The sequence below is a fragment of the Haliotis cracherodii genome, unplaced genomic scaffold (assembly GCF_022045235.1).
Source record: "Haliotis cracherodii isolate W230 unplaced genomic scaffold, xgHalCrac1.p SCAF_32, whole genome shotgun sequence".
Taxonomy (NCBI): Eukaryota; Metazoa; Mollusca; class Gastropoda; order Lepetellida; family Haliotidae; genus Haliotis; species Haliotis cracherodii.
The window spans coordinates 3,092,232-3,100,826 of record NW_027266289.1 but is presented as its reverse complement, the minus strand read 5'-3'; the positions used below and the strand labels follow the sequence as shown (position 1 = coordinate 3,100,826).

Here is an 8,595-nt window from a genome sequence, read left to right as displayed (position 1 = left end):
CAGGTTAGAGTGTATTTCACAATTTCAAAGGATCCAAATGGAGGTTCGCTTGCTACTTTTATAAAGTCCTCAGACCTTTCCTTCCACGTCGTTAAGGCTGTGTTTATGAGAGGTTCTCTGCTTTCTTACGCCATCAAACATAAGTAGTACTTGATATTCCTTATATCCGTACTGAGGAACATTTATAACCAGTACATTCAGAGTAGTAGAGTCTGTAGCATCTTATGTTTCATGTATGGCATGATAAATATAAAGTAAAAGATATGCAGTTAAAACTAAGCAGTTCGAGTTATTTTTTTAATTTAAGAAATTGGGATTTGCATAACACTACTCATGGATAAACATAATCCTTAGTCAAGAAAAAATGAAAAAGAACAAAGAAAGTGATATTTATACACAATGACTTCAGAGGAGCATAAATGGCAAAAATGTGTTCTTCCTTTATAATACCAGTCCAGTTATAGAACATGTGAACAGGATCGAAATCTTGCATAGGAAACCCGGAATTTGTGCAGTTATCATGAATATGTGTTGCTAATTCATTATTACAAAATCAGAACAAAAAGGGATTAGATATGCATATAATATCCACGATGATATTAAAGTAAGTCAAATTTTGTTTACCTAAATACGTTTGTACAATACTTTGTAGCATAACATATTATCGATAGTTGTATAACCTTGGGTAAATCCAGCGCATGCTTCACTTACTTTATCCAACGTATTACCCCAGGACACTCATCTCTTGTTAATGATAGATGTAAACGTCCTACCGAATATGCATAAAAACCTTTGTGCTTATTTACATTATTTAAGTGTCTTTGGTATTGAAATTTTGGCGATAATACAAATCGACCATGAATTTGGAGAATGACCATGTTCTAATATCAAATTAGAGTATGTATTAAAGTAATAGATCTGAAGATTGTTTAAATAATTCAGGAATAGTATCCTTTTTCATTTAACATGATATCTAAAATATCATCTCTTCTTATTGGAGACACTTTTGCCTCTGGTACTGTCGGCTTTGCGTCAGACTGATCTTGGCCATGGCGTGACATGGATGTTTTGATGTTTGAGGAATTGGGTCACAATTCCAGCAAGGTTATATCGGATGTTTGCGAAAAAAGTGAGCGTATCCTGTCCCACCGGTGGCACCCGTCACAAACACATTCAAGGGCAAGTCAATTGTTCACCTGAAAAAATGGGAACCATTAAACTTTTTGAAAAGTTTTACTGACGCCTTGAATGTTGTAACCTTGATCAAGAGCAAGAGTCGTATGACGCTCTTTGAAATCTTGGTAGAAAGAGCTTGCTCGAATGTACATCAAAAGTTGTGAAAATGTAGATGCCAAGCCCTGGAGCTGCGGGAACATTGCTTAACACAGAGGGAAAGTTGACTATTGGAATGTTGACTTCATCCCTTTTGTCACAGTCTTGTGACGCGTGTTTTGTCACCCTGAATATTTATGAACATATCTAAATATGACACATATGAGGTGGTGTTACTGGTCTCCTTTATTTCTAGTTCATTTTGGTAAATTGGGATAGTCGACGTGGGACTTGACGAATTGAGGTTCACTTCCATGATATATATACAGAGAGAGAGAGAGAGAGAGAGAGAGAGAGAGAGAGAGAGAGAGAGAGAGAGAGAGAGAGAGAGAGAGAGAGAGAGAGAGAGACTGATTATTTGAAAATGGACAGCTGAACAGGTCATATGGGCTCAAATATGAGATGACGTCAGAACACCTGAAACCTTTGCTGAATAATGTTGGGTTCGTTTCAGATACAGAATGGCATTCCTGATGACTGTGTACATTGTGGCAATGGCTATTTCTTCTGAAGGTAAACACATGCATACACTGTATTATGTATGTTTCAAAATATTCAGTTTGACTTGTCATGTGTTTAAGCAATAATTACTGACATATTGAAGTATGCCTCTATATATGTACACACTTCTATATGTGTGACACATTCCCTTTCATAGTCATAACAAATCTCTTCCTATCTTGTAAACATGTGTTTATGAAGCACTATGACAACAGTGATGATATCAGGTGCTCGCAAAAGGATAAAGTGTTCAGCTGAACATACACTGAACATTTGGTTCAAGTTAAATTAGGTCATTACATTGGATATCAATTTGTTTGAAAGTTATTTAAGAACCCTTTTCTGTAATGTGTCATAATTTTTGTGTATTTCAAGGTTTTGTTAATAATCAACTTTATTTCCAGCTGTCCCTTGCAGTAACAAGCAGCATTGTTCAGACTGTAAGAAAACAACCAGTCTCTGCCTCACAGACTGTGATGCTGGTTACTTTGGCCTGAAATGCAAAACTCGCTGCAGTGGAAACTGTAAAAATAAAACATGCAAACTTTCAACCGACGGGATTGGGGTTTGTACTGAAGGTTGTGTCACGGGATATCGAGGGGAGCGTTGCAACATACCATGTGGCAGTCCAGGAGGTGGCTGTACAGCATGTCCAGGTGGGTGTGATGGAGGATACTGTCAGCTGGGCTCCTCCTGTGTGTCTGGATGTGTAGACTCCTACTACGGAACTGATTGTAAGACGTGTTCAAGTAGATGTAAGAACTGTAACGTGACGACTGGGGTGTGCGCAGAATGTCAACACAATTATTTTGGAAACAACTGTGAACACTCATGTGAACATTGCCAGGAACCGTGTAGATCGGGATGCCCAAGTGGTTGTGTACTTGGATTTCATGGTAGTTCCTGTAACATGACGTGCAGTGAAAACTGTCAAACTCATCATATTGACAATGGTGAGGGTGACACTCAGGGTTTAATAACTGCATGTCACCAGCAGAGTGGTGACTGCGTCCATGGATGTACAGATGGATGGTATGGCCCACAATGTTCCTCCCGGTGCAGCTCGCACTGTAGGAATGGGACATGTAATGCTACAGGTGTGTGTACCGAGGGCTGTACAGATGGATGGTACGGGCTGAATTGTTCCAGCCAGTGTAACACTAAATGTTTTAATAGAAGATGTACGTATTCAGGTGATTGTATGGATGGCTGTGTTCCTGGATATTTTGGAAGAGGGTGTACACCATGCCAAGTAGGTTGTTGGAACAACACGTGTCTGGCAAACAACGGGTCTTGTGCACAAGGATGCGGCAGGGGATTGTATGGCGAACATTGTAATGACACGTGTGATGTTTGTCTTGATGGGAAGTGTGATCAAAGGACTGGAAGCTGCATCAAAGGTACGTAATTCTGTTCCTTTGCTGATCGCACAGCACACATTGGCTTGAATGCCATTCGATGATTTTTAAAGAACAAACGTTTCTTGCACATTTAAACACATTTTGACACACCTACTTATATTCTAGGTTATTAGCTAAGGACGCAGGAATCTTGATATGTTACAACCAATAGAATATAACTCATGTATCGTTCCTTTGGTTGATAGGTGGCGACAGACGTATCAACATTCCATTGTGGACAGTGTGTGTGCTTTTTGGTTCTATCATCAGCACGGCAGCGTGCATCATGTTCCTAAGGCATAGGGCACCAAATAGGTGAGATCCTTATGAGTGGTATCATTGTTTAACACAAAGAAACATATATGTTATTATCCTAAGACCATATCTTTCATTTCCTCAAGGAGGATAGCTCTGAAGATTAAATACATTCAAAACTACAATGTCAGAGAACAATCAGTCCAGAATATCTGCCGGAACACATTCCAGAGTGTAAAGAGCAAAATGGCGAAGTTCATTATATGAATGTATCGCTGACAATCAGTTACGACACGCAAAAAGGTACCACCCAACACTCAGGAGATTTTCACTATGATTGTAATTGCCAATGCGTGAAGAGATGTGAGGAAGTATACAAGACACGTTATCAACATTTGCTGATTGGTGATTTAGGACAAATACATTGCAGCTTTGTTGGGCGATCCAGAACTCTTATTCAACTATTGAATTAACGCTTAATCATGATAATATTCTTTTTAAGGGAAAGAACAGATGAGACCAAGGTCACGTGCCAGCAACAGGTCGAAGTCAGAGCGCCACGTGCTTCCAGACAGCTTCGTGACTCGGATCACATATACAGTGACATCGATGAGGATGACATGGGCCCAGTAATAGTTTTTCTCTAGCTTTTAAGTAAAGGAACAACTAGTGCGTAGTCTGCATGCTCATTAAGTATCAGAATCCAACTAAGTGTATCAAAGCCATAATTCGGGTTTAAAAAGAAATGCAACAACATCATTCCCATAATCATACAAAATCATTACATCTGTATCTCAGCGCTTCCTACAATATTTGTGTGTTTGGATTTTGCTGCAGTTAACAATATTTCCGCTTTATTTCGTCAACCTGTAAATAATCAAATAGTCAGTTTTGTGAAGAAGAATTTATTGTTGAGGCATATTTGGAAAATAACAAATATAAATAGTGATTTTCTTAGTTTTTATACTTGTTAATGTTTCTGTATTAAAGATGCCACATTTAGCTTGCGTCAAGTGCGTTATTTGTCATTGAGAGAACATTCCGACATGAAAAAGGATGATCCCCCCAAGCTTGATGTGGAGTCATATTCAGTCTGTTTGTCACCAAGTCTATCATTCGTTTGGTAAAATGTTATATGTTTGTAGAAAACCAGTGTGTTATATGCCAGTGTATTTTATGATTAACAGTGATTGTATCTGTATTGCATTGTTTCTTTTGGATTTGAGCAGACGCTCATTGCCTTGTGTTTGGTTTGGACTGTGGTCAGTCGCCAGGAAGTCACTGCATTTAGATGCTAGTGTGGTGTGCAAGCTTCCGGTCCAGTATACCGCGGATGGTGATAGTATGTTACGGAAACGTCTATAATGTTCTAGTGACGTTTTTGCACCATGCTGATCTTCCCAGTGGCTGGGTAGGTTGTATATAAGGGAAAAATAGGATTACGTATCGCTCACGCATTTCATTGCTTCGGAACAAGCTTTTATGTGAGGATCGCTCATGATCACTGATTCCTGCCCAGCCTATCGCGGAAGCTGCTGGTTGAATATATAATATTATCACTGACATTTGCTGTAATTTTGTATTAGATACAGACCACTGCCATCATTAGTTATTGCCATTTGATATTGTATTACCATTCTATTGTTTACTGCCATTGTAATTGCTGTGCAGTAAGTTGTATTGATTTTTATACTAAGTGAATTTTGTAATACATTTGTTGATTGTGTTATAGTGGTCCTATTATTCCAAATGGTTCACAAAATTTAAGTAGAAACATAATATTTCAATAACTAAAATCGTTTACGTTAGGTTGTAATATTCTAAAAATACAAACAATACAGTGTGTTTTGGCGAAAGGCATATGAACGTTGCAACGGGTAAAGGAGTCCACGGAGTACAATAAAAACATGCCTCTGGACATTTAAACAATGCTCCTCTAGTCGACATTTAAACCCCGCTCCTCTCACAGTGTCTACAGTTAATCTGTAGCGTGTCATATCAATACAATACGCCAGTGACCAGGATGCGCAATACTCAGGACGATAGATCAAGTCAATCGTCAGCGTCGCCGGCTTATTCAGGTAATCCACTTTGTTTTAATAAACACGGTAGACATTAGTTGGGTAACTTTATGAGAAAATTGTCTTAACTAGGAACAACACACAAAAACACAATGTCACCTTTATTGTAAAAACAATAAAGTATTATTTCAAATCTTAACCACTCAAGAGTTAGCGATGCAGTGTGACCCAAGGTCACATTGTATCTGGAATAAAGCTCGGAACTACAGCTATCTCTGATGTTATCTTTCATTAAGAATTTCCATATTCTATTTTAAGGTAAGACATTTTATGTGTTGTTTCTGATATGTGAACTAGACTTATGTTACATGTATTTTATGTTATTTGTGTAGAATTGTGTTGTGTATATATTCCTTCTTTAATGTACAAATAAGATCTTTTTAAAAATCACCAATGTACAAAATCATTTTCTTAAAGTGTGCACATAATATATTTGTTCAAAATAACGATTCATTCGCTAAAAGAATAAATATGAAAGTAACTGAAAATTGAATTTGTTAATTACAATATTCTAGTCTATCTATTATTTCTGAAATTGGGTTGTTGCAATTGCATATCATTTACATAAGTTAATAATCTTTCAGGTTATTCAGGAAGAAAGTACTTTTTTGTGTAACAGTCTTTGTGTAACATTGTGAACAATAGTAGCATTATATTTCACAACTCTCTTTGCTAATTAAGCATCGTAAGTCAGCATTATTCATTGTAATTTCCATGTACACTTAGTGTGTAATGTTTATATGCAAATGTACTCATTTTAGAGCTCTGCATGAAAATAAGATATTGTACCTTTGTATTACGGTAAAGACGGTAATACACCGACAGTGTTACCGTATTGTATATATAGTAAGGTCCACATTATGGTGACATATACAATTCCGCTGACAGAGTTAAAATTAAATAAAATGACACTGTACTGTACCGTGTAAGCTTGTGAGTCCTGTATGAAATATATCCTGGTATGGTTTTAAATATTAAGTACAAGTTTTGACACCTATCGTTTTAGTATTAAATGTTTAGACTTATCTAAGCTGTAAGTATTATGTTCAAATAATGTCATATTGATAAGAAATTATTCTGATGCTGTTTATGATGTGAATTGTTGTTTGACACATTGTATCTGGAATAAAGCTCGGAACTACAGCTATCTCTGATGTCATCTTTCATTAGGAATTTCCAAATTCTATTTGAAGGTATTTTAGTCACGTGAACAGCACTTGTTCAACTAGTAAAATTATTCCAATCACAGGTCAATTCTATCAAGATGAGGTGTTCAACCATGCTCAATGAAACATTATTTGAAATCAATCAATTATTACCCACCACATTTTCCCCAAAGGACAACGATCCAAGCGGGCACTATTGGGTTTCATTTGACAACTTTCCAAATCACATTTTGGAACATCAACATCTGATGATGTAAACATCTTAGCAAAGCATATAAATGCACTAACAAAGCATGAATCTATTATAGGCAATGCACTAACAGAACATCAACACAAAATAACATCCTTCATGGCAAGTGTAGAAACAAGGTTTACAAATGCTCTAAGTGGTATAAAACTTAACCATGAACAAATTAAATATGCTACAGCAAGCATTCAAGAATCGTTTCAAAATCTCAAAAATGCATATATTTCCCTTTCAAGTGTTATCCTTCACCAAACTGAGCAAGCTGCTCTCATTGAACACAAACTGCAGGAATTTAAAATTGGTGTTCTTGACCTAGTTCAAGGCAAATTATCACCACTATTGATTTCACCTGCAATCTTGATTACAACTATTAATCATATCAAACAAATACAATGGCTTCAAATTATTACAAGTTAATACCAATTTCTATTACAATCATGGTAAATTTCTTTATGCCAAAACCAAATCTAACAAAGTGTATGTTACAGTAAAATTTCCTTTAGCTGCTTCCGACACTTCCTTTAATTTATATAGAATTGTCTCCTTGCCCATTCCTGTAAATGAATCTACCAGCCATGCTACTCAATTACTTAATCTTTCACCCTTAATTGCGATACCTTCTAAAGCAATTCTCAACAATCCTGGATTCCGAACAGTTATCCCAATGCTATGGTACTGAAATCTTACATTGTCCCTCTCGCATGTCTCTGCAAACTAGAACGCACACTTCACGTGAAATGGCACTCTATCATAACAGCAATGATGAAATTAAATCACACTGTAATATTACGTTCCTCCTGCATGAGCAGAAATCACAACTTATTGAAATAACACCTTCCAAATTACTCGTTTATAACACGCCCCTTCTTACATTAACATGTCCTGAAGGTCAAAAGATCATTCCAGGTTGCACATTTTGCATGATTAGTCTACCATGTTTATGTTCAGTCACCACAGCAAATATTTTATTTCCTTCACATTTAGGAACCTGTCAAAATATGTCTCATCAGAATGTCACCTACCTTCACCCGGTCAATTTAGCTTTCTTACAGCATTTCTTTGAGGACTCTGCTTCAGAGACGATAGCTGGTAATGCCTTATATAATAAACCTATAGGTGTTCAAATCCCCGATTTTCATTTATATCAAAATAAATTTGACAATGTTATAGCTAATGATCATAAGGATCATCTTAATCTTAAACGTATGGCAAAGAGAGTTAAAAAGAATGAAGTTATCTTTCAGGGCTTAACGGAATCTCTTTTAGATGGTAAAATAAATATCAAACGGTCTTATTTTTCCTTACAATTCCTTATGCCTATTGTGACAGCAGTTTTGTGTGCCCTTGCTCTTCTAGGAATGGTGTGGATGTATCTTAAAATAAGGTCCTTATCTGCCACTGTGTTAGTCCTCCAAGCAGCTGCTCCAGTAAAAGCTAAACCCCGTACCTGCCTTTGAATATCATTATCCCACTCTAGCGCCCCCTACCTCTTATCAAAATCTTCTAAGTTCTATGTATGATCACATACCCATGATTCTAATTTCTATATATTTCATTCTGTTGCTTGTCATTCTTTAAAAGATATTTAAGAAGAAATCAAGTCACACTGTTCT

General features: G+C 36.7%; 1 pseudogene; it reads left to right on the top strand.

Annotated features, from left to right (window-relative positions):
• The first annotated feature begins 1,793 nt into the window (after nucleotides 1-1,793).
• LOC139477274 (uncharacterized) lies at nucleotides 1,794-8,308 on the top strand (annotated as a pseudogene).
• The last annotated feature ends 287 nt before the right edge of the window (nucleotides 8,309-8,595 follow it).